Below are 25,504 nucleotides of genomic sequence, written 5' to 3' on the forward strand. Positions count from 1 at the left end.
CGCCATTTGTCGAAATGCATCCCTTCGCGGGCTTACATCGTACGCGGTGTCTCTCTCTGCGTAGCTAAAGGTTATGATTTGTTACATGGATAGTCAAGGATGGAAAAGTCCAAAAACATGAAAACCAAAACAAAAACAGTGTCGACTATATGTGTGTCGGTCATTGCCATGTCAACCCTTTGTACCCGTCGACCTTTTGTACCTGTGGAGCTTTTCCAGCGTCGCCCTTTCATATGACGATCTTTTGTCAAAGTCGACCTAATGCATGTTGACCCAGACATTGTAGATCTATTGCCCGGATGCCGTTATTTATTGACTTCTTTTGCTTTATTTTCAATGCACAGTATCAGAATGTAGAGCAGATTATACAAGATGCTGTCTGAGTATAATGCCATTCAGAAACCGCATTGATATTCTTGGAACACATCTGTCTCTTCCCTGTTCTATCCCTGTCCTAGGCAGCTAAGAATATGACGTCTTCCCTGGTGACAGCGGACGAGTAGGGAATTTTCCGAATGACTGCAAAGTGCAGAAGTTCAATAATCATAAAAGAAGGTTTATTAAATGCACATGTTTCTTCTACAATTACAGGAGTTTAAAACCAGAATATAAAATGCTGTTAGTTAAGCCGTGGCCCCACTGCTTTTAGCACAAAATGTATCACACAAAATATGCCTCATTAAGGCCAAATAATAGCCGTAATTTTCAAAGCACATTAACTGTTTAAAATATTAAATGCAATCTAGAAAACAGCACAGTTTCTTAAATATTCACCTGTGCACTGCAAAACGTAGAGGCGACATTATGTTAATTTATTTAGCACTCTATCACTTATGTGAAGTGACGTTTTGTACATTTTGCACATGAACGTGTTGGATGCTTGTGCTCATAGGAAATGGTTGATGTTTCAGATTAGCAAAATTGTCATATTAGACACAAGGATTTATCAGATACTTTTCAACACAAACATGTATGTGCGAAAACTCACTACCAGCGGTAGGTGAATACATTTAGTTATTTGTTGTGTTCTTAAGAAGTAGTTATAGATGGGGGGGGGGGGAAGGTGTGTGTATCAGAAATGTAATTATTTCCTGCTTTGTGCTTTACATGCAACTTACATAGGCATTGCTAAACATTGGTGAATAAGCATAAAATGCATTCCATTTTGTGGGATGAGATCAGGGTTGAACTGACCCCCAGGGGTACAGGGAAAAACCCCTGTGGGCCCCACTGCCTTGGGACCCACCTCCTGTTTTAGGGATCAGGTTCCAGACTGTGCGCTTGATTTACAGTATGTATTACATATATTTTACATTATACTGCACAGGACTATTGTGTATTTTCTACAGTGCATTGCTGTTATTTATCAAGAGGCCCAGCCCATGCACTCTCTAATGGTTAGCCAAACCTCTGTGGTGACTTTCCCCCTCCGGAGACTGGCCACACCCCTTAACATGGTCCCCTACCACTGCATTCCCCTGGTTGGCCCTTCATATCCCAGTCCGACACTGGGTAAGATATTGTAATTATGCTTAAGAAGTGGAGATTCAAGGCATATTCAATTAGCCACAGGGCTCGCTGCTTGCTGGTTGCAGTGCCTGGAGCTATTCAATTGCTATTCAACAGGCTGCATTTATTGCTGGTTTTTGCTTGTACCGTCCTGAGGTGCAAAAACAAATCTGTGGTACAGTAAGTAGGGTTTTTGCCTTTACCGTGACCACTGTGAGTTTGTTAACAAATACAGTACTGTACCTCTGGGCACTTAACATGGAACCTATGGGTTAACGCGTGTTAGCCGTGTGTTTATCATGGAAGGAAATGGATTTAAATTGAATTACTTTGGGTGTTAAAGCTTTAGGCTACCTGTCCGCGGTAAGCTCCGCAACTAATTGAATATGCCACTGTGCCTATTTACAGGTGTAAAACTGAAAGACAAATTGTTGCCGATAGTCATGCAGCTGGTATGTATAATATTGGTAAAGCCTATTGCGGGTCTCTTTCTTTTAAAAAATAAATAAAAATTGCTTCATGTTGTCATGCTGCTGTCAATCAATGCTATATAAGGTCTGCCTGGGTTTGGCTTATGATACAATGCCTGTATATTGATCTCTGTATTTTGGAGGTGAATGTATCTGGCTGTAATTTAATGACATGTTAAGCATTTATGCTAGTGTGGGGACCTACAAAAATAGGGTATCCCTTGACAGAGGCTGCGGAACAGATCAGCAGCGATCTGTTTCCTCAATTACACATCTTACAGTAGTTAGTTTAGATCATTTGCTGTGTTCACTGAGTCCACCTTAAATCACCCCCTAAGTGCAGTAGTCCTCTCAACTCTCCCAGTCCTCATGGCTTTTACTGGTTATAAAGAGACAAAATAAAAATAGTAAAAATAGTAAGCTTTTACTAGAGGGAAAATAGTAAGTTTTTACTAGAGGAATAGCATGTATTCAGCTCATACTATCAGAAATATGATTAGTGATTACCATTATTAGTAAGTTTATTAAACTCAGGATAAACATCACTGACCTTCAATGCCGAATAAGCAACTGTTGAAGAAAAATTAAGATGATTGTATGTTATTCTGTGTGTGGCTGCTATTACAGCAGTAATAATGGTTAAGGCTACAATTGAAGGTCTTTATATAATAATAGGCTTTTACTTCCCTGAGCACAAGTGCTTTCCTGGAGATTGTTAATTATCCTTGTACACTGCACAGTAGACTGGCTGCAGACTGCATTTAACGTTTTATGTGAAAACTGGAAATAGGACTGCAGGCACTAATATCTAAGCAATAAAATAGCATCGGGTTTTTTTACAGTAGGCAGGGTTGGACTGGCCCACAGGGGAACAGGGGAAACCACCGATGGGCCCCACTGCCTGTGGGCCCTCATCCTCCTCTAGGGATCAGGTTCCAGACTCTATCCCAGTGTACTTGAATTATGCAATATACATATGTTACATTATACTTCACAATCATTTGGTTTATTATATATTAACCAAGGGGCACAGAACATGTACCTTGTAACGGTTAGCAAAACCTCTGTAGTGGCTGGCCACTGGAGCTTGGCCAAACCTCTGTGGTGGCTGGCCACTGGAGCTTAGCCAAACCTCTGTGGTGGCTGGCCACTGGAGTTTGGCCAAACCTCTGTGGTGGCTGGCCACTGGAGTTTGGCCAAACCTCTGTGGTGGCTGGCCACTGGAGCTTGGCCACACCATTAAGCATGGGCCCCTACAACAGCATCCCCACGGTGGGCCCTTCATGCCCCAGTCCTACATTGACAGTAGGAAACACATGACGACTACAGTAGATGACGAGATTATTTTCTTTTTATCCAATACAGACACAGCATGGGTTGGATGTAATGAAGTCTGTGTTGGCCAGAGGTGTGGTCTCCCATTGAATTCAGACTTTTTTTTTTAAAGTGTCAATCATGCACAAGGCAAAAACATGCCTTGTAAGTGAATACAAAATACAGCTGCCAGGCTGTTGTGTAACCAGCCCTCTTCCAGCCACGTAACACCCATTCTCTACTCCCTCCCGTGGCTGCTTATAAGATGGTGAGCATACTTACCTAGTTTGCTCGGTGCATCGGGGGGGGGGGCAGCTGGAAGGTGGGCTGTTTGGGGGTGTGGGGGCACAAACATATCATTCTAAGAGTTAACAGCCACCATCCGCCAGCCTTGGAACGTGGTCTGCCCTTGTCTTAAATGATGAGGGTGGCTAGGATTGTAAGTGACACCTCTGTGATTTATGAAAGATTGGATGTTTTGATTTCAAAATTTGCCTTGTGTGGCTATGATTTAAAACTTCTACACAGCCAGAAGGATAAGGTCATGCGTATGACTAGGTCACAACTACTATAGCATACTATCCGTTCTAATGAGAACATCATGCCCTGGGTTAGTTCTTACACGGTAGCGAATCCTATTATTAAACAAACCAGGAGACACGACACACTACACACTTGATGGGGTCCCCTGGCCAAAGCATTCAGCCCCACCCCCAACTAGTCACCCTAACCTTGGAATTCCTCAGAAAGTGGAGACCCTGCAGTGAAGGGGTTCCCCCTGATAAGGATCCCCAGGGCTAGGGTGAAGCCTGGGCTATGCCCGGCACCCCTGGGAGATGAGTGCCAAGTTGATAGCAATTTAGTTAAAGTTAGAATAATATTGTATTTTACAGGAGGAGTACAGGCCCCAACAAGCTTCCCCCGCATGCTGGTACTTGGAGCTGGGGGGTAAGTGCTGCCTCACACTTGGGGTGGGGGAAGGGGTTGGGGATATTGGGGGAGTGCCAATATGTAATTTTTTCGGCACCCTACCCCCAACCTTAAACCATTGTGGCTCCCCTGCTCACATCCATGGCTGTTGTGACTAGCTGGTAGTATGAAAGCTTTATGGGATGCCGTGGGACCCTATCAAGTGTATCCCCTTTACCCCCTGTATTTCTGAAACCAGAACTGCCTCATGAGCCCTCTGCTGGGTCAATGAAATATGTGGAAACCACACACCATTTTTCCCTCGCATTTCCTGAACCAAGACAGGTTTTACTTTTGTGGGGGACCCCACGCTGTGTTTTTTTCTTTTCTTTAGTTAGTGCAATTAAATGCACTGAGATACGATTTTGGTGTGACTTTCAATTTCAGAAAAAATAATCTTAATAAATTCATGATTGACATTCGTACCATTGCTTACCTCCCAACTGTACCGGTAACAGTGGGACAGTCCCACTATTCGGACACTGTCCTGCTGTCCCACCCGCGGGCAGCAATTTCCTGTGGGTGGGGGAAGTCAGGTGGGTGATCCTTTGATCACCCGCTGCTATGTTCTGCAAAGCAGCGAGTGATCTCTGAATAGATGCCGTGCGCACGCGCATGGCATCTATTCAATGTTGGGAGGTGAGTAGGGGGCTGCCCAGCTGATTGGGGAGCGCTGAGCACCCCCCCCCCCCAAATGCTGAAAATGGATCAGTGTCATGAGGCCATGCCCACTCATATGAGACCACGCCCAGGCCACACCCTATTCAGCGCGAGCATCCCGGGTCCATGCTCTCAAAAGTTGGGAGGTATGTCAATGTTATTTTGACCATGTTTGTTTTAATGGTGATTTGCTGTGGTCTGCAAAGTCTGTAAGCTACACATCATGATACATAGCTGGTCATTTGCACTTTTACTTGTCGGTTGTTTGTGTGTTTGACTCTGGCTTTTGTAGTATTCTGTTGATCTTTTTTTTTTTGTTGATCTTGTAATTAGTAATATAGAGCAATATAGGTATTCATATAGTAGAATGATTTGCGCCAGCCTCCACAAAATTCCTTCAGATCCTCTTTTGGCATTTTGTGTTTTTTATTGTTTATTTAATAAAGTTTGTTCTTGTTTAATTTATGTATAAGTTTATGTATTACAGTGTATGAATGTATTTCAGGCTTTAAGTAACTCGACTTTAAGATTTTTATTGTAGCTTATTAAACAATGCATTAAATTGTAAATTATAAGATCAGTTGGCCTGTAATGTACATACTAATAGGTATTTCTGGATGAATCTCTTCATTAACATTACCCCAAAGTGTCTATTGGCTGAAATGTCTGATTGCTCATCGAATGTATCTGAATAGAGCAAATATCTCTTTCAAATTACTGTCGCCATATCCAAATCAATTGTCCCAATGCAAATCAAACTGATGCAGGACAATTGTCTCTGTAGAATGAAAGATATGAGATTACTTTTTACATACACTATATTTAGGTGAATCTCTGGAGATTTGGGCCTCATCCACACAGAGTTATTTTTCCTTGGGTGTAGTCATTTGCATCGACCATATGGTGAAAGCAGCTGAACTGTCTGTTAGCACAGAGATTGTACTCGCTACTGGGCATAATGCAACCTAAAATAGAGATTGCTGTAATTCAGATTCTCTTCGGAGAATGCATCTGCCAGAGGGACTGTATTAAGCTAAGACCATCCGATTTGTTGCTGTACTCACCGTGAGCTAAGAACTTTTTCTATAAAAAAGTTAAAAAGAAAGATACTAAATCAAATACATCATTTTAAAAGCATATAATTAATAAAGGCCACTCTCAAATGTATCAAATATTTAAAAAAATAAATAAAAATAAATGATACAAGGTTAAGCAACCACTGTCCAGATACTTTCCAGATAGAGCGGTGAGTAACACACACATTGTAGAGGCAGCATACTGTATGTCTCTGCTGTTACCGCCGAGGGGGAGACTTACAGTAACATTCCTCCTCAGCAGGTCTTTTATTAGTAACATCTGCCGTAGCCGCCGTGGTGTGTCAGGCAGAGCCGGCCCTAACCAATATGATGCCCTAGGCAAGATTTTGGATGGTGCCACCTTGCACAGATGCTAGTTCCGCCTCTGACTCTGTACCCCTTTCCCAGCCCCATCACCCCTCACCCATAGCAGTCCTCATTTTGGTGCTCCTATCCCTATATTTTAAATAGGAACGGTGTGCAGCCCAAAAAGGGGTGTGCTCTTGCTGAGAAGGGGCATGGCCACACAATAATACCCCCAGTTGAAATTACGCCACACAGTACTGCAACTTTATTCACATTATATCATGCAATAGTGTCTCTTATTCACATTACATCACACGGTAGTACCATGTTACTCTTCACAGTAGTGCCCCTTATTCACATTACAACAGACCATACTGCTCTTTATTCACATTAGATGACACAGTAGTGCCCTTTCTATATGTTACGCCACAAAGTACTGTAGTACACCTTATACACATAATGCCGCACATTAGTAATGCATTTAGTATGCAGATACAGCCGCAGTCACTCACAGAATATAGGCATGCTGCATATCATTCAAAGCAGCAGAAGCTGCTTGTGCTCCTAGGCATTCCAAATGCCCTAGGCATTTGCCTAGTTTGCCTATGCCTAGGGCCGGCTCTGGTATCGGGGTGCAGGGTGAGCCCACACCCTGCACCCATGTTTCCAATATTTACCCCCCTGGAGTCCCATGTCAGCAGCAGAGCTATACAAATCACTGGGAAAATGATGCAGCGGACATGTTACATCAGGAAAATGGCCGTTACGCCATTTCCTCGGAAACTTGTGCATGTATGCTACACTCTGGAACAGCTCTAGGGTCTCCTAGTGGCCCTAGTGCTCAGAATCTACTGAGCTGCTGGCTAGAGAGGAGGGGGCCCGAATGGAGACTGCAAACAGGCCTCCTCCTCTCTTAACCCCTTCGGTTGGCTAATCTGGAAGATTTCCATGCATACTACCTCCTGATTCCCTGGGGATAGCCGTGCAGCATGCATGGCACCCGGGAATCAGCATACTCCATTATGGAGTGCTTAGCTGTAAAATGGCTTATGCTGATTCCCGGGCACTATAAGTCTGCCAGGAATCAGCGCTGCGGCTAGGGATCCCCGCGGGTGATCGCCAGGTGATACCACATCACTCATCCTCCCTGCACCTTCCACCCCCCTGCACCCACACCAGTTTGGAAGCCCCCCCAGGGTGTTTTAAATTTGGAAACTCACCACTGAAGGGGTTAATATACCCCTGGGTAGTGGGCTCCTGCTTTGCAGCGCTAGCAGGTGAAGCAGGTGTGGCATTAACTGCCTGGTGAGTTGAGTTTGACATAGACCTCTTTATCTCTATGAAAGGCAATTCAATTCAAAATGAAAGTTTCTCTGACGTCCTAGTGGATGCTGGGAACTCCGTAAGGACCATGGGGAATAGCGGCTCCGCATGAGACTGGGCACAACTAAAGAAAGCTTTAGGACTACCTGGTGTGCACTGGCTCCTCCCTCTATGACCCTCCTCCAGACTTCAGTTAGAATCTTGTGCCCGGCTGAGCTGGATGCACACTAGGGGCTCTCCTGAGCTCCTAGAAAAGAAAGTATATTTTAGGTTTTTTATTTTCAGTGAGATCTGCTGGCAACAGACTCACTGCATCGAGGGACTAAGGGGAGAAGAAGCGAACCTACCTGCTTGCAGCTAGCTTGGGCTTCTTAGGCTACTGGACACCATTAGCTCCAGAGGGATCGAACACAGGGCCCGACCTCGATCGTCCGGTCCCGGAGCCGCGCCGCCGTCCCCCTTACAGAGCCAGAAGCATGAAGATGGTCCTGAAAATCGGCGGCAGAAGACTTCGGTCTTCAACAAGGTAGCGCACAGCACTGCAGCTGTGCGCCATTGCTCCTCATGCACACCTCACACTCCGGTCACTGATGGGTGCAGGGCGCTGGGGGGGGGGGGGGGGGGGGGGGCGCCCTGAGCAGCAATATTAACACCTTGGCTTGCAAAATAATCACAATATATAGTACCAGAGGCTATATATGTGAAAAATACCCCTGCCAGGATCCATAAAAAAACGGGAGAAAGTCAGCCGAAAAAGGGGCGGGGCTATCTCCCTCAGCACACTGGCGCCATTTTCTCTTCACAGTGCAGCTGGAAGACAGCTCCCCAGGCTCTCCCTTGTAGTTTTTAAGCTCAAAGGGTTAAAAAGAGAGGGGGGGCACTAAATTTAGGCGCAAATCTGTGTATTATAGCAGCTATAAGGGAAAAATCACTGTGGGTAGTGTGAATCCCTGCATTATATAGCGCTCTGGTGTGTGCTGGCATACTCTCTCTCTGTCTCCCCAAAGGACTTTGTGGGGTCCTGTCCTCAGTCAGAGCATTCCCTGTGTGTGTGCGGTGTGTCGGTACGGCTGTGTCGACATGGTTGATGAGGAGGCTTATGTGGAGGCGGAGCAGATGCCGATAAATGTGATGTCGCCCCCTGTGGGGCCGACACCAGAGTGGATGGATAGGTGGAAGGTATTAACCGACAGTGTCAACTCCTTACATAAAAGGCTGGATGACGTAACAGCTGTGGGACAGCCGGCTTCTCAGCCCGTGCCTGCCCAGGCGTCTCAAAGGCCATCAGGGGCTCAAAAACGCCTGCTACCTCAGATGGCAGACACAGATGTCGACACGCAGTCTGACTCCAGTGTCGACGAGGTTGAGACATATACACAATCCACTAGGAACATCCGTTGCATGATCTCGGCAATGAAAAATGTGTTACACATTTCTGACATTAACCCAGGTACCACAAAAAAGGGGTTTTATGTTTGGGGAGAAAAAGCAGACAGTGTTTTGTTCCCCCATCAGATGAGTGAATGAAGTGTGTGAAGAAGCGTGGGTCTCCCCGATAAGAAACTGGTAATTTCTAAAAAGTTACTGATGGCGTACTCTTTCCCGCCAGAGGATAGGTCACGTTGGGAGATATCCCCTAGGGTGGATAAGGCGCTCACACGTTTGTCAAAAAAGGTGGCAATCTTAGAATACGGCCACTTTGAAGGAGCCTGCTGATAAAAAGCAGGAGGCTATCCTGAAGTCTGTATATACACACTCAGGTACTATACTGAGACCTGCAATTGCCTCAGCATGGATAGTGCTGCTGCAGCGTGGTCTATTACCCTGTCAGGACAGGGATACTAATTGCTAACCATAGAGCACATTAAAGATGTCGTCTTATATATGAGGGATGCACAGAGGGATATTTGCCGGCTGGCATCCAGAATTAATGCAATGTCCATTCTGCCAGGAGGGTATTAGGGACCCGGCAGTGGACAGGCGATGCTGACTTTAGAAGGCACATGAAGATTCTGCCTTATAAGGGTGAGGAATTGTTTGGGGATGGTCTCTGGGACCTCGTATCCACAGCAACAGCTGGGAAGGAAAAAATTTACCTCAAGTTTCCTCACAGCCTAAGAAAGCACCGTATTATAAGGTACAGTCCTTTCGGCTTCAGAAAAGCAAGCGGGTTAAAGGCGCTTCCTTTCTGCACAGAGACAAGGGAAGAGGGAAAAAGCTGCACCAGACAGCCAGTTCCCAGGATCAAAAATCTTCCCCCGCTTCCTCTGAGTCCACCGCATGGCACTGGGGCTCCACAGGTGGAGCCAGGTGTGGTGGGGGCGCGTCTCGGGAACTTCAGCGACCAGTGGGCTCGCTCACAGGTGGATCCCTGGGTTCTGCAAGTAGTATCACAGGGATACAAGCTGGAGTTTCGGGGCGACTCCCCCTCGCCGTTACCTCAAATCAGCCTTGCCTGCTGCCCTCGAGGAGAGGTAGTACTGGCGGCAATTCACAAGCTGTACTACCAGCAGGTAATAATCACGGTACCCCTCCTTCAACAAGGCCGGGGTTACTATTCCACAATGTTTGTGGTACCGAAACCAGACGGTTCGGTGAGACCCATTCTAAAATTGAAATCCTTGAACACTTATATACGAAGTTTCAAGTTCAAAATGGAATCGCTCAGGGCGGTTATTGCAAGCCTGGACGAAGGGGATTACATGGTATCACTGGACATCAAGGATACTTACCTGCATGTCCCCATTTACCCTCCTCACCAGGAGTACCTCAAAATTGTGGTACAGGACTGTCATTATCATTTCCAGACGTTGCCGTTGGTCTGTCCCCGGCACCGAGGGTATTTACCAAGGTAATGGCCGAAATGATGATACTCCTTCGAAAAAAGGGAGTTATAATTATCCCGTACTTGGACGATCTCCTTATAAAGGCGAGGTCCAGGGAGCAGTTGTTCGTCGGAGTAGCACTATCTCGGGAAGTGCTACAACAGCACGGCTGGATTCTGAATAGTCCAAAGTCGCAGCTGGTTCCTACGACGCGTCTACTGTTCCTGGGTATGGTTCTGGACACAGAACAGGAAAAAGGGTTTCTCCCGGAGGAGAAGGCCAAGGAGTTGTCATCTCTAGTCAGAGACCTCCTAATACAAATACAGGTGTCGGTGCATCAATGCACGCGAGTCCTGGGAAAGATGGTAGCTTCTTACGAAGAAATTCCATTCGGTAGGTTCCATGCAAGGATCTTCCAGTGGGATCTGTTGGACAAGTCGTCCGGGTCGCATCTTCAGATGCATCGGCTGATAACCCTGTCTCCAAGGGCCAGGGTGTCGCTGTTGTGGTGGCTGCAGAGTGCTCATCTTCTAGAGGGCCGCAGATTCGGCATACAGGACTGGGTCCTGGTGACCACAGATGCCAGCCTTCGAGGCTGGGGGGCAGTCACACAGGGAAGAAACTTCCAAGGACTATGGACAAGTCAGGAGACTTCCCTACACATAAATATTCTGGGACTAAGGGACATTCACAATGCACTAAGTCAGGCTAGACCACTGCTTCAACACCAGCCGGTGCTGATCCAGTCAGACAACATCACGGCGGTCGCCCATGTAAACCAGCAGGGCGGCACAAGAAGCAGGATGGTGATGGCAGAAGCCACAAGGATTTTCCGATGGGCGGAAAATCATGTGTTAGCACTGTCAGCAGTGTTCATTCCTGGAGTGGACAACTGGGAAGCAGACTTTCTCAGCAGGCATGACCTCCACCCGGGAGAGTGGAGACTTCATCCAGAAGTCTTCAAAATGATTGTACACCATTGGGAAAGGCCACAGGTGGACATGATGGCGTCCCGCCTCAACAAAAAGCTAAAAAGATATTGCGCCAGGTCAAGGGACCCTCAGGCGATAGCTGTGGATGCTCTGGTAACACCGTGGGTGTACCAGTCGGTGTATGTGTTCCTTCCTTTGCCTCTCATACCCAAGGTATTGAGAATACTAAGAAGGAGAGGAGTAAGAACTATACTCGTGGTTCCGGATTGGCCAAGAAGAGCTTGGTACCCAGAACTTCAAGAAATGATCTCAGAGGACCCATGGCCTCTGCCGCTCAGACAGGACCTGCTGCAGCAGGGGCCCTGCCTGTTCCAAGACTTACCACGGCTGTGTTTGACGACATGGCGGTTGAACACCGGATCCTAAAGGAAATAGGCATTCCGGAGGAAGTCATTCCTACGCTGATTAAGGCTAGGAAAGATGTGATCGCAAAACATTATGACCGCATATGGCAAAAATATGTTGCTTGGTGTGAGGCCAGGAAGGCCCCAACGGAGGAATTTCAACTGGGTCGATTTCTGCACTTCCTACAGTCAGGAGTGACTACGGGCCTAAAATTGGGTTACGTTAAGGTCCAGATTTAGGCTCTGTACATTTTCTGCCAAAAAGAACTGGCTTCACTGCCTGAAGTTCAGACTTTTGTTAAGGGAGTGCTGCATATTCAGCCCCCGTTTGTGCCTCTAGTGGCACCGTGGGATCTCAACGTGGTGTTGGATTTCCTGTAGTCGCATTGGGTTGAGCCACTTAAATCCGTAGAGCTAAAATACCTCACGTGGAAAGTGGTCATGCTGTTGGCCTTGGCGTCGGCCAGGCGTGTATCAGAATTGGCGGTTTTGTCATGCAAAAGCCCTTATCTGATTTTCATATGGATAGGGCGGAATTGAGGACTCGTTCCCAATTCCTTCCTAAGGTGGTATCAGCTTTTCATGTGAACCAACCTATTGTGGTGCCTGCGGCTACGTGGGACTTGGAGGACTCCAAGTTACTGGACGTAGTCAAGGCCCTGAAAATATATGTTTCCAGGACGGCTGGAGTCAGGAAAACTGACTCGCTATTTATCCTGTATGCACCCAACAAGCTGGGTGCTCCTGCTTCTAAGCAGACTATTGCTCGCTGGATCTGTAGCACGATTCAACTTGCACATTCTGCGGCTGGACTGCCGCACCCTAAATCTGTATAAGCCCATTCCACGAGGAAAGTGGGCTCTTCTTGGGCGGCTGCCCGAGGGGTCTCGGCTTTACAACTTTGCCGAGTTGTTACTTGGTCGGGTTCAAACATTTTTGCAAAAGTCTACAAGTTTGATACCCTGGCTGAGGAGGACCTTGAGTTTGCTCATTCGGTGCTGCAGAGTCATCCGCACTCTCCCGCCCGTTTGGGAACTTTGGTATAATCCCCATGGTCCTTACGGAGTTCCCAGCATCCACTAGGACGTCAGAGAAAATAAGATTTTACTCACCGGTAAATCTATTTCTCGTAGTCCGTAGTGGATGCTGGGCGCCCGTCCCAAGTGCGGATTGTCTGCAATACTTGTATATAGTTATTGCCTAACTAAAGGGTTATTGTTATGAGCCATCTGTTAGTGAGGCTCAGATATATTTCATACTGTTAACTGGGTATAAAATCACGAGTTATACGGTGTGATTGGTGTGGCTGGTATGAGTCTTACCCGGGATTCCAAATCCTTTCCTTATTGTGTCAGCTCTTCCGGGCACAGTATCCTAACTGAGGTCTGGAGGAGGGTCATAGAGGGAGGAGCCAGTGCACACCAGGTAGTCCTAAAGCTTTCTTTAGTTGTGCCCAGTCTCCTGCAGAGCCGCTATTCCCCATGGTCCTTACGGAGTTCCCAGCATCCACTACGGACTACGAGAAATAGATTTACCGGTGAATAAAATCTTATTTTTCTGGATCTGACATATGGCTAAATGGTGATTTCTGGATAGAGTAAAATGGATATAATATATACTGTAGCAAGGGGGATATGACCAGTGACGTGTGGTGAGGTCAGTGACTGGTGAGGTACTGGCTGATCGCCGCCGCCACCCCCCACCCCCATCCCAAAACAAAGCATAGGATTCCCCTTATTTTATAATAGCAGGGGAGACACTCAGTGTGGGGTCCTAGCATTAAACACGCGCCAAACCAGTCAGCCCAGGGCTGGAATTCCTCCAAAAGTAAGGACCCCAAAAACTAAAATAACCAGCTGAAAGCCCAGTGCTATGCCCTGCACCCCTGGTGGCGGTGGTTGCACGGTTCATGGTATGCTAATATTGTTCTTTACAGGTGGCCTACAGGTTCCAGCAAGCCTGCACCAGCATGCCGGCACATGTATTGACGTTGCAGTGGTATATAGGGCTAGGCACACACCAGCAGATGACTCAAACTTCACTACGTGCCTGATTCATGTTTGTAAGAAAAGCAAAAATGTAAGTAACTTTGTGTCTGGAACAAACAATGTTACACTGCAAGGGGAGCAAACACATTTATACAATATTTTTTCTGTGAAGAATAAATACTATTTGCTTTCATCTGTAGCCACAAATTTTTACACTGCAATTTATATTTCAGTTTGGACACACCCCACCCAAACAGGGCCGGTGCTAGGGTGCTCAGCGCCCCCCTGCAAACTATAAATTTGCATCCTCCCATAATTTACAAAGGGACAGTGCTAGTTTAAAAAGGGGTGAGGTCTCAAAAGGAAGGGTTGTGGCGTCACAATAGTACTCCCATTTCAAATTACGCCACAGAGTAGCACAATCTTATTTGCATTACACCACAAGTACTAGTGCTGTTAATACACATAATGCCCACAGTAGTTGTGTCACTAATACACATAAAACCCACAGTAGTTTCACTGATTATACACATAATGCCCAAAGTAGCAGCGCCGCTTATACACATAATGCCCACAGTAGCCACGCCCCTTATATACATAATGCTCCCGGCGCAGCTTATACATAATGTCCCCAGCCGTAGTGCCACTTACACATACCGCCCCCTGCAGTAGCACTGCTGATACAGAACACCCCCAGCAGTAGCGCAGCTGATACAGAACGTCCACAGCAGTAGCGCCGCTGATACATAATGCCTCCAGCAGTAGCGCCGCTGATACAGAACATCCCCAGCAGTAGCGCCGCTGATACATAATGCCTCCAGCAGTAGTGCCGCTGATAGATAACATCCCCAGCAGTAGCGCCGCTGATACAGAACGCCTCCAGCAGTAGCGCCGCTGATAGATAACATCCCCAGCAGTAGTGCCACTGATACAGAACGCCCCCAGCAGTAGCGCCGCTGATACAGAACATCCCCAGCAGCGCCTCTGGTACAGAACATCCCCAGCAGTGACACCTCTGATACAGAACGTCTCCAGCAGTGCCGCCATTCATACATGATGCCCCCAGCAGTAGTGTCGCTGATAAATGATGCCCCCAGTAGTAACGCCACTGATATAGAAAGTCCCCAGCAGTAGTGCTGCTGATACGTGACGCTCCCAGCAGTAGCGCCGCTGATACGTGACGCCCACAGCAGTAATGCCGCCGATACATAGCGCCCCCAGCAGTAGCGCTGCTGATACAGAACACCCCAAGCAGTGACACCGCTGATACATAACGCCCCCAGTAGTAACGCCGCTGATATATAACGTCCCCAGCAGTAGCGCTGCTGATACATGATGCCCCCAGCAGTAGCTCCGCTGATACAGAACGCCCCCAGCGGTTACACAGCAGATGCAGAACGCCCCTAGTAGTAGCGCTGCTGATACATGATGCCCCCAGCAGTAGCTCCGCTGATACAGAACGCCCCCAGCGGTTACACAGCAGATGCAGAACGCCCCTAGTAGTAGCGCTGCTGATACATGATGCCCCCAGCAGTAGCTCCGCTGATACAGAACGCCCCCAGCGGTTACACAGCAGATGCAGAACGCCCCTAGTAGTAGCGCCGCTGATACAGAATGCCCCCAGCAGTAGCACCGCTAATAGATAACGTCCCCAGCAGTAGCGCCGCTAATAGATAACGTCCCCAGCAGTAGCGCCTCTGATACAGAATGTCCCCAGCAGTAGCGCCGCTGATACAGAACACACCCAGCAATATATTATGCCCCACGAGCCCGCACCCCCCCCCCACACACACACACACACATGCATACTCACTCAGAAGACCACACACACACACTTTCTCACTCACTCTCCCCACACTTACCTATCAAAGTCTGGCTGGCATGTCCTCCTCTACAGCAGTCTTGTGGTCCTGTGAAGCTCCGCCCCCTGAGTACATTTAACGCCACCCCTAATCCGTGTAGCTTAGGCTCCTTTCCAAATGCCTGACGCTGTGTTGAAGGCAGGGGAGCGGGGGAGGCTTGTTCATGCTGCCGGCGCTACTGAAGTATGATAGGCGCAGCAGCAGCAGCCAGTAGCAGTAGGGGATTTCAGCAAAGGGATGCAGAGCAGGGTGAGCGCCTCTCTAGCCAGGCACCTACATGCTTTGCATCCCTTTGCTGAGCGGGTAGCAACGGTCTTGCACCCAAATCTAGTGGAGTTGGTTTATTGACAGCAGGAACTAGACAGCTGTACTCACTGTCACATGTACACTTGTGAAGGAGCGTATCTTAAGCAGATTGGGTTTCATACAGTTCACCAGCGGGTAAGTGTATGCTGTAAGTGGGTAGCAGTGCACTCAGTGCTGGAACAGCTTGTGTATTTTAGGTAACTGCAGGTCTCTCTGGAACTTCAGTCTCCCACTATGTCACACAATCCCAAGATGGCTCCGCACATGATCAGTAGAGATCTCAGTGACCATTGTGGGATAGGGCATGAACATTTAAAACAGCACAAATTTGGGGTTTATAGCTGCACAGTTGTTTTCAGAACTGTACAAATTGTATAGAACTGCACAACACTGTATAATATCCCATCTCATAGAAAGCAAATAACTCATGGGGTGAGGGATGTACATTTCTAATCCTTTGAGAGTGATTACGGGGAGAGAATTAAACTACCAACCAGTCAGCTTCCATCATTTTTTTAAAGACAGCCTGTAACAGGATGCAGTTGAGTTCCCGACAGTCGGGATCCCAGCGGTCAAAATCCTGACGCCGGAATCCAGACAGCAGGGAAAATGCCGGTGGTTGAAATCCCGACCACCGCACGGTATTCTTACTAGGGTGGTGGTCCACACCATCACTCGAGGGGAAATATAATAGTGTGGCGAGGGGACACGCTGCGCTAGATGTCGGGATTTTGACTGTCGGAAAATGACACTGAATCCCCTTTAGCTGGTACCACTGGCGTTTCTATAATGTGTGCAGTGTGTGCGGTGCACACGGGCCCCTGAATCCAGAGGGGGCCCCCACCGCACACACTGCACCCATTTTTAAAATACTCACCCCTCCGAAGTCCAGCACCGACATCCGCAGTACTGTTAAAACACAGTGAAAAGGGCTCAGCGGCCATTTTCATGGAGTTCTGCGCATGCACAGTAGAGAAATCTCAGGGAAAATGGCCACGCGCCATTTTTCCGGGGATCTGCAGCCCTCTAGTGCTCAGACTCTCAGCGCTGCCGTCACAGAGGAGAGGGCCCGAACTGAGGGGGCTGAACACGGACCTCCTCCTCTCTTAAAGTGCCCCTAGCTGGTACGTTATCTCTTTCCACTTTATCACTCTCCAAGACGTAGTACATCTCTCCCTAAGTCACCTGACATCTTGATAAATATATGAATATTTGGGGTCATTCCGAGTTGATCGCACGTAGCAACTTTTTGCTGCTCGTGCGATCAACTAGACACCGCCTATGGGGGAGTGTATTTTAGCATAGCACAGTTGTGAACGCTTGTGCAGCCCTGCTATGCTAAAAAAGTTTCACTCAAAACAAGACCAGCCCTGCACCTACTTACCCTGTGCGACGGATCCAGCGATGACGGTCCCGGCTGTGATGTCAGACATCCGCCCTCCGTTCTCCTGGACACGCCTGCGTTTCTCTTACCACTCCCCGAAAATGGCTGTAAACGGTGAGTATCCACCCCGGAACGCCTCCCACCTGTCCATCTTCTTGCAAACGCCGCTGCGATCACATTTGTCGTTGGTGGCGTCGTTGCCCGGCGACGATCATCGCTAGGCAATGACGCGCATGCGCAAAGCGACCGCCGCGCATGCGCATTTCCGACCCATTCACACCGCAGCGAAGAACCGCTGCGTGCGACCGGGTCGGAATGACCCCCATTACTCATTTGGATTTTGAATTTTAGATTTAAAAAGTTCCCAGCTGTGCTCTGAGGTACTGTACTGTCATTTTTTACACCACTATAAATACTGTGGTATCCGTTCACATGGTCGACCATATTATGGTCGACAGTCATTAGGTCGACCACTATTGGTCGACGTTGACCTGGTCGACATGGACACATGGTCGACACATGAAAATGGTCGACACATGAAAGGTCGACACATGAAAAGGTCGACATGATTTTTTGAACTTTTTTTTCTTTTGGGGAACTTTTCCATACTTTACGGTCCACATGGACTACGTTTGGAACGGTAAAGTGTGCCGAGCGAAGCGGTAGCGGAGCGAAGGCACCATGCCCGAAGCATGGCGAGCGAAGCGAGCCATGCGAGGGGACGCGGTGCACTAATTGGGGTTCCCAGTCACTTTACGCAAAAAACGAAACCAAAAAAAGTAAAAAAACTCATGTCGACCCTTTCATATGTCGACCTTTCATGTGTCGACCATTTCCATGTGTCGGCCATGTGTCCATGTCGACCATGTCACTGTCGACCAATAGTGGTCGACCTAATGACTGTCGACCATAACATGGTCGACCATTCATACCGGAACCAAATACTGTACCACTCAGTAATTCTAATGTCCAGTTTTAGACGACACCCAAGAAAATATTGTTTCAAAAGAATAAATAGAAATAGAACTCAGGGTAAAAGCGAATTAGTTACATTCTGCAATCTGCACAAATGCATGTAAGAAAATACTGTAGCTGCTAGACACAGATAACAATAGCAATTTGCTAGTGGCAGTATATACAAATGGTGAGGCAGCACCAATTAAAAAATCACATAAACAGTGAATTAAGTGTTCGAATCAGAAAACAGATAAGCAAAAAAAGTAATTATTAATGCTAAGGATTGATATAATTCATATATTTTTTAGTTTTTATATCAACTCATTCGATCAGGGAAATGTAATGGGGGGGTTTTCAGATTTATTAGCAAACCAAAAAAAACACACTAATGGGCAAAAGCAAGGGGGTCATTCCGAGTTGTTCGCTCGTTGCCGATTTTCGCAACGGAGCGATTGAGGTGAAAATGCGCATGCGCATGGTACACAGTGCACATGCGATAGCACAAAAGTTAGTAGATTTACTCACGTCCGAACGAAGAGTTTCCATCGTTTGATCGGAGTGTGATTGACAGGAAGTGGGTGTTTCTGGGCGGAAACTGACCGTTTTCTGGGAGTGTGCAGAAAAACGCAGGCGTGCCAGGATAAAATACAGGAGTGTCTGGAGAAACGGGGGAGTGGCTGGCTGAACGCAGGGCGTGTTTGTGACGTCAAACCAGGAACAAAACGGTATGAGCTGATCGCAGTGTAGGAGTAAGTCTCGAGCTACTCAGAAACTGCTAAGAAATTTCTATTCACAATTCTGCTAATCTTTTGTTCGCAATTCTGCTAAGCGAAGATACACTCCCAGAGGGCGGCGGCCTAGCGTGTGCAATGCTGCTAAAAGCAGCTAGCGAGCGAACAACTCGGAATGAGGGCCCATGTGCACTGCAGGAGGGGCAGATGTAACATGTGCAGAGAGAGTTAGATTTGGGTGGATTATTTTGTTACTGGCTGCTTTATTTTTACACTACAATTTAGATTTCAGTTTGAACACACCCCACCCAAATCTCTCTCTGCACATGTTACATCTGACCCACCTGCAGTGCAGCATGGTATTGCCCATTAGTGTTCTCTTTTGGTTTGCTAACAAACCTGAATTAGGCGCAAACTCAGACCCTCTTACATTTTCCCCTATACAGTATATGTTACTGATTGCGTCATTTAGTTATGTAGCTGTTTAATAAGTGCTGGATCCTTATTTTTATAGCAGTTTAAAGTACAGATGTGTTCTCATCGTAGGCGTTTCTATCATGTGTGCAATGTGTGTGGTACACACAAGCCCCTGGGTCCAGGGAGGCCCACATCACACACACTGTACCAATATTGTTTTAATACTCACCTTTCCAGAGTCCCGCAACGTCACTGCAGCTGCGGCAACAATTACTCCCAAAATGGCCGCTGCGCATGCACAGTAGAAAACCTGCGCATGCACAGAAGACTCTAGCACAGTGCTGGAGCCTACAGCGCTGTGTAGAGTAGGGTGCTCACCTGGAGTCTGCACACGGGCCACCTCTTCTCTTAAAATGCCCCTACTTCTCATACACCTAAGGGGTAATTCAGAGTTGATCGCAGCAGCAAATTTGTTAGCAGTTGGGCAAAACCGGGGGCCTCATTCTGAGTTGATCACTCGCTAGCAACTTTTTGCAGAGCTGCGATCAGGTTAAAACTCGGCAAAACTGCGCATGTGTATGCACCGCAATGCGCAGATGCGTCGTACGGGTACAAAGAGGATCGGTGCTGGGCGACGATTTAATAAAGAATCCATTCGCACAGCTTATCACAAGGTGAGTGACAGAAAGAGGGCGTTTATGGGTGTCAACTGACCGTTTTCTGGGAGTGTTTGGGAAAATGCAGGCGTGTCCAAGCATTTGCAGGGTGGGTGTCTGACGTCAATTCCAGGACCAAAAAAACTGAAGTGATCGCAGCGGCTAAGTAAGTCCAGAGCTACTCAGAAGCTGCAAAATACTTTTTTTGTGTCATCGGCTGCTAAAGCGTTCGCACACTTGCAAAGCGAAAATACACTCCCACATAGGTGGCGACTATCTGAAAAGTTGCTAGCGAGCGATCATCTCGGAATGAGGGCCCATGTGCTCTGCAGGGGGGGGGGGGGGGGGGGCAGATATAACATTTGCAGAAAGTTAGATTTGGGTGGGTTATTTTGTTTCTGTGCAGGGTAAATACTGGCTGCTTTATTTTTACACTGCAATTTAGATTTCAGTTTGAACACACCCCACCCAAATGTAACTCTCACTGCACATGTTATATCTGCCCCCCCCCCCCGCCGTGCACATGGTGTTGCCCATCTGCTAAGAAATTTGCTGCTGCGATCAACTCTGAATTAGGCCCCTAGTGTCTATACACAATACGATGGGAGACACCCAGCACGACTAAGCCGATCTGAGAGGTGTAGCGTACCGTACATTTCTTAAAATTTCTTATTCGCAATGGAGATGCAGCGGAACACCACTCACAGTGTACTAGAGTTACTGGGCTGTGACTTTAACTGCACAGGAATTGGTCTTATACACATACAAATGGGCATATGTAATAGGGCCCGAGTTTGCCAAATGTGTGGGACGCCGGCCGATCTCTGAGGTTTTTTAAAGCGGCAATCATTTACAAGGCAAAACCATGCCCTGTAAATGATTGTCGCTTTAAAAAAAATACCTACGAGATCGGTCAGCATCCCACACCTCCGGCAAACTCAGCCACTATTACATAGATCACAGATGAAGCACAACGGAACGCAAGAAAAAGCCAAAAAAGAAAGATGAAGAAGAAAAATCTGCGTTGCAGCACTTAGTATACAGACTCAGACTGACAGATGTGCAAATGTCACACATTATATTGATCAGTGTAATCTAGCTTTGTCACTTTCAGTTTTGTTGTTTATGTGAATAAGATGCACATTTTCAGTGAGAATGATGCTCTGGACATTTGTACTGGCTTCTAATAATAAGTTATGTTTCTTATTTACTAATAGAATTTCAGGTAAGTCCCATTTAAGTAGCCACTACTAGCCACTAGCCAGGTGGCAACTTTTTCACGTTCTGTTAGAGAAAGTCCAGGAACATGATAGCCCAATCATTTCTCTTGTTTTTCTGGCTGTGCTTGCTCATTTACTGTAAGTACTTCCAGAAACTGTCCGCAGACATGAAATGCAATTCCTACCGAAGGTCAAGAGCAAACCAACGTGACATCTTATGTGTGCCCTCTAATTGGAGGTGCTATTAAGATTTCTAAAAATTCAAATGCAAGATGTTTGTGTTTTAATCAGCATGCCATCACTGTGCCATTGCAAATGAAACAATACGAGGCTTGGCACTGAGATTGATTTTAAAGAACAGTAATTTTGTCAGCGTAGAAAATACTCAAATGAAAACAGAATTGTAAAGCCATCATATTCAAAGCCCTCACCATAAACTCAAGTCTCATTGTACACCAATGCACGGAATCGGTATGGGATCCCGGCATACGGGATGCCGACTGTCACTATACCGACAATGGCATCCCGTCCGCCAGAATTTTGTCAGCAGGGCGAGCGCATCCTTGCCCCTTGCGGGCTCACTGTACTCGCCAGGCTGCAGGCACGGTGGCTCGCTTCCATCGCCACAGGTTCTATTCTCTCTCTATATGTGTTGTGGACACCCACAGAGGGAGAAACACCTACCTCGTCGGTATTCCGTCGGCGGCATTGTACCCCTGTTCGGATTTTGGCATTGGTATTGCGACCGCCGTGATCCTGACGGGCAGCATTTTAAACGCATACCCAATGCACTCATCTATGAGGGGGATCTAAGCTTGTTTATTGGCTGAGGCCGTTGATGTGACATCACCATTCTTGGACAGTTTAAAGTCACATTGTGATAGGTCTTAGACACATACTGTATATTGATTCATTCTACTATATACCAGTTGTGGCATGGAGTACTGTATTAACGTATTCAGTGACAGCCCTTAATTGGTAACAATATGGGATAACCGGGCAGCTTTATTTGACAAATAACAGTGACTTGGCACTGACCACCATGTTTCTGCAAAAACCAATGAATAATGCATGTTCAAACAGTGGCATCACTAAGGGGTGCATTGAGCACCAGGTGTTAGCATCGGAGGGGGTGACACCAAAATGCTGGTTTCTCAGTGACCGGGAGCTGGATGCTGCAGTGATGTCATTGTGCTGTGCCCGGCTCCTGGTCACTGTGGAGGAGCTGGCAGTATGGGGAGAGTCTCTGGGTGCAGATGGCATTTCCAGGAGTGCTGGGCACGCCCTCATAGTGACAAAAATGAGGCCATTCCCCCTTTCCCTTGAGACCATGCCCCCTTTTGTCCACACCCGTTATGGGGTGACACCAACCGCAGTTTTGCCACTAGGTTGAACAAATATTCTTAGTTTCTAATGGATGTGCTTATGCACATGTTTGATCATCAGATTGTGCATGTACAAGCACCAGAGGTAAGTACAGGAGTGGGGGTGGGGTAGAGTGGGGTTGGAGATGGTATGGGACAGAGCAGGGCATGGGGGGGAGTGCAGCAGTCAGAGTGGGTGACAAGAGTTAGACCAATATTGTGATCCTTCCTCATCCTGAATCCATCTGGAATTCTCCTGTGGTCTCCATTCCAAATGGTAGTACTGTTTATGCACATTAATTGCCCAAATCTCAGTTAGCACCTTTTAAGGGGTCTCTATTAGAGTACTTATCAGATGAGCACCTATAACCCCTCCCCCTTCCCCCGCAGTTCTGCAGCTGCTCATCCTGTCCTCCTCCTGCCATCCTGCTCCATACTTACCCCATTCCTGGCCGGTCCTCTTCTTCTAGGTCTGTCCCCAGTGGCGTAAGTTTATCCCAGTTGCCCGGAGGCAAGAAAAATATTGGTGCCCCCCCCCCTCCCCATATATCATCAGTAAGCCAATAAGATGCCGTTTTGAGATCCGAGTAACACAGAGTAAAACCGAACCCACTCTTCTCTAATTCTAACTATATGAAGCCACTACAAAACCGTTGCAACTAGGCAGATCTATGTAGGGGTCCAACCACACACTACATAGGTCTGCTCAGTCACTCACAATGCTGATTATTTCTCTGAAATTAATTTGCAAGTGTCATATCCAGGATTAGAACCCACAACCTATTACACTGGAAGCATGCACCTTACTGATGGAGATATCTGCTGTTGCATAGGAAGTATGAGAATTATTTCTAACTATATGAAGTTACTTGTAATTGTCTGAGAAATAACTTCATATAGTTAGAATTCTCCTGTTTCCTTTATAGGAGCAAATAGCTTCATCAGTAAGGTGTCTGCTTCCAGTATATCTATAATAAAGAGGGTGTGATTTGTAAGGTGCAGTGACTAGTGGGGAAGTCGGCTACGGAAGAGATACCAGCTGCTGTCAATTAACTTAATTGATTAATGTCACTGAACACATAGAACAGGAGGAGAGGTGCCCCCCTTCAAAGCAGGAGCCCAGCGGCAGCTGACTCCATTGCCTCCCAGAGTTCTGCCTCTGTCTGTCCCATCTCTCTAGGAATGGGAGCCCTTGGGGCACATACCCAATCCTTTACGGCGTGTGCATTGAGCAGATGGGGCAAAAAATTATTACATTGATTATGATTATTTTTTGTTTTTCATTTTAAATAAGATGGAAGTACTGTACCAACTGCATTATTTTGCTTTTTCACCAATGGCACTAGTTTTGCTTGTATTTCTTACAATGGAGGTCATTCCGAGTTGTTCGCTCGCAAGCGGATTTTAGCAGATTTGCTCATGCTAAGCCGCCGCCTACTGGGAGTGAATCTTAGCATCTTAAAATTGCGAACGATGTATTCGCAATATTGCGATTACACACCTCGTAGCAGTTTCTGAGTAGCTCCAGACTTACTCGGCATCTGCGATCATTTCACTGCTTGTCGTTCCTGGTTTGACGTCACAAACACACCCAGCGTTCGCCCAGACACTCCTCCGTTTCTCCGGCCACTCCTGCGTTTTTTCCGGAAACGGTAGCGTTTTTTCCCACACGCCCATAAAACGGCCTGTTTCCGCCCAGTAACACCCATTTCCTGTCAATCACATTACGATCGCCAGAACGATGAAAAAGCCGTGAGTAAAATTACTAAGTGCATAGCAAATTTACTTGGCGCAGTCGCAGTGCAAACATTGCGCATGCGCATTAAGCGGAAAATCGCTGCGATGCGAAGATTTTTACCGAGCGAACAACTCGGAATGAGGGCCAATGTACTTCGTGATGTGGGATTATCTGAGTACAAATTCCCTTTTTTGACTTCTTCAGATGTATTAAGCCTGGAGAAGTGATAAAGCAGTGATAAGTGCAAGGTGATAACGTAACAGCCAATCAGCTCCTAACTGCTAATTTACATATTGGAGCTGATTGGCTGATGCATTATCACTTTGCACTTGTCACTGCTTTATCACTGCTTTATCACTTCCCCAGGCTTAATAAATTTGCCCCATATAGGCTTTTCTGTAAATTGTCGCAACCATTTGACCACCTTTGAGCATGTGACTAGAGTACACATCCATCCCCATCACCCCCCCCCCCCCCCCCCCCCCTGTGGATTACTGTCACATTGCAGTACTACTGCTACATGCTCATCCACAAATGGTTGCAAATGGAGATTTCACATGTACAGTACTTGGTTTTCACCACTGCTGGGATCTAACATAATGCGGTTAAAGTCCGTAAAGCCGTGTGACTAAATAATGACAACTCTGTGTCAGAATTTCATAAAAGGGATGATAGACATTCACAGCTGCTCACCAGTCTATAATTTCACATGATTGACTCATAGCTGCAAACCCCCCACTTTGGTATTACTTTCCTTCATTGTAAGTCATCAGTCCCCACCAAGTGACTGACAGCCGGTACAATAAGGGCATCAGTTATAGGGGATGGACAGTATCAAATGTGACAGTGACAAGCGCAACCAAAAGTAGGGTTTTCATGCTGGCAATGTATTGTTCAAAAAAAATAATAGTACACCAGTTTAGTATGTACCTGGATATGTGTGTGCCTAAATAGCAATTGGCACTAATGACAAGAGCAGAACAATTGGATATTTTGCAATGTTTCATACAGTAATGTGAATAAATGATAATATATATATATATATATATATATATAGTATGCTGTATTAAGATAAAACAGCACCAAACAACTT

This window comes from Pseudophryne corroboree, chromosome 2 (genome assembly GCF_028390025.1).
Source record: "Pseudophryne corroboree isolate aPseCor3 chromosome 2, aPseCor3.hap2, whole genome shotgun sequence".
Lineage (NCBI taxonomy): Eukaryota > Metazoa > Chordata > Amphibia > Anura > Myobatrachidae > Pseudophryne > Pseudophryne corroboree.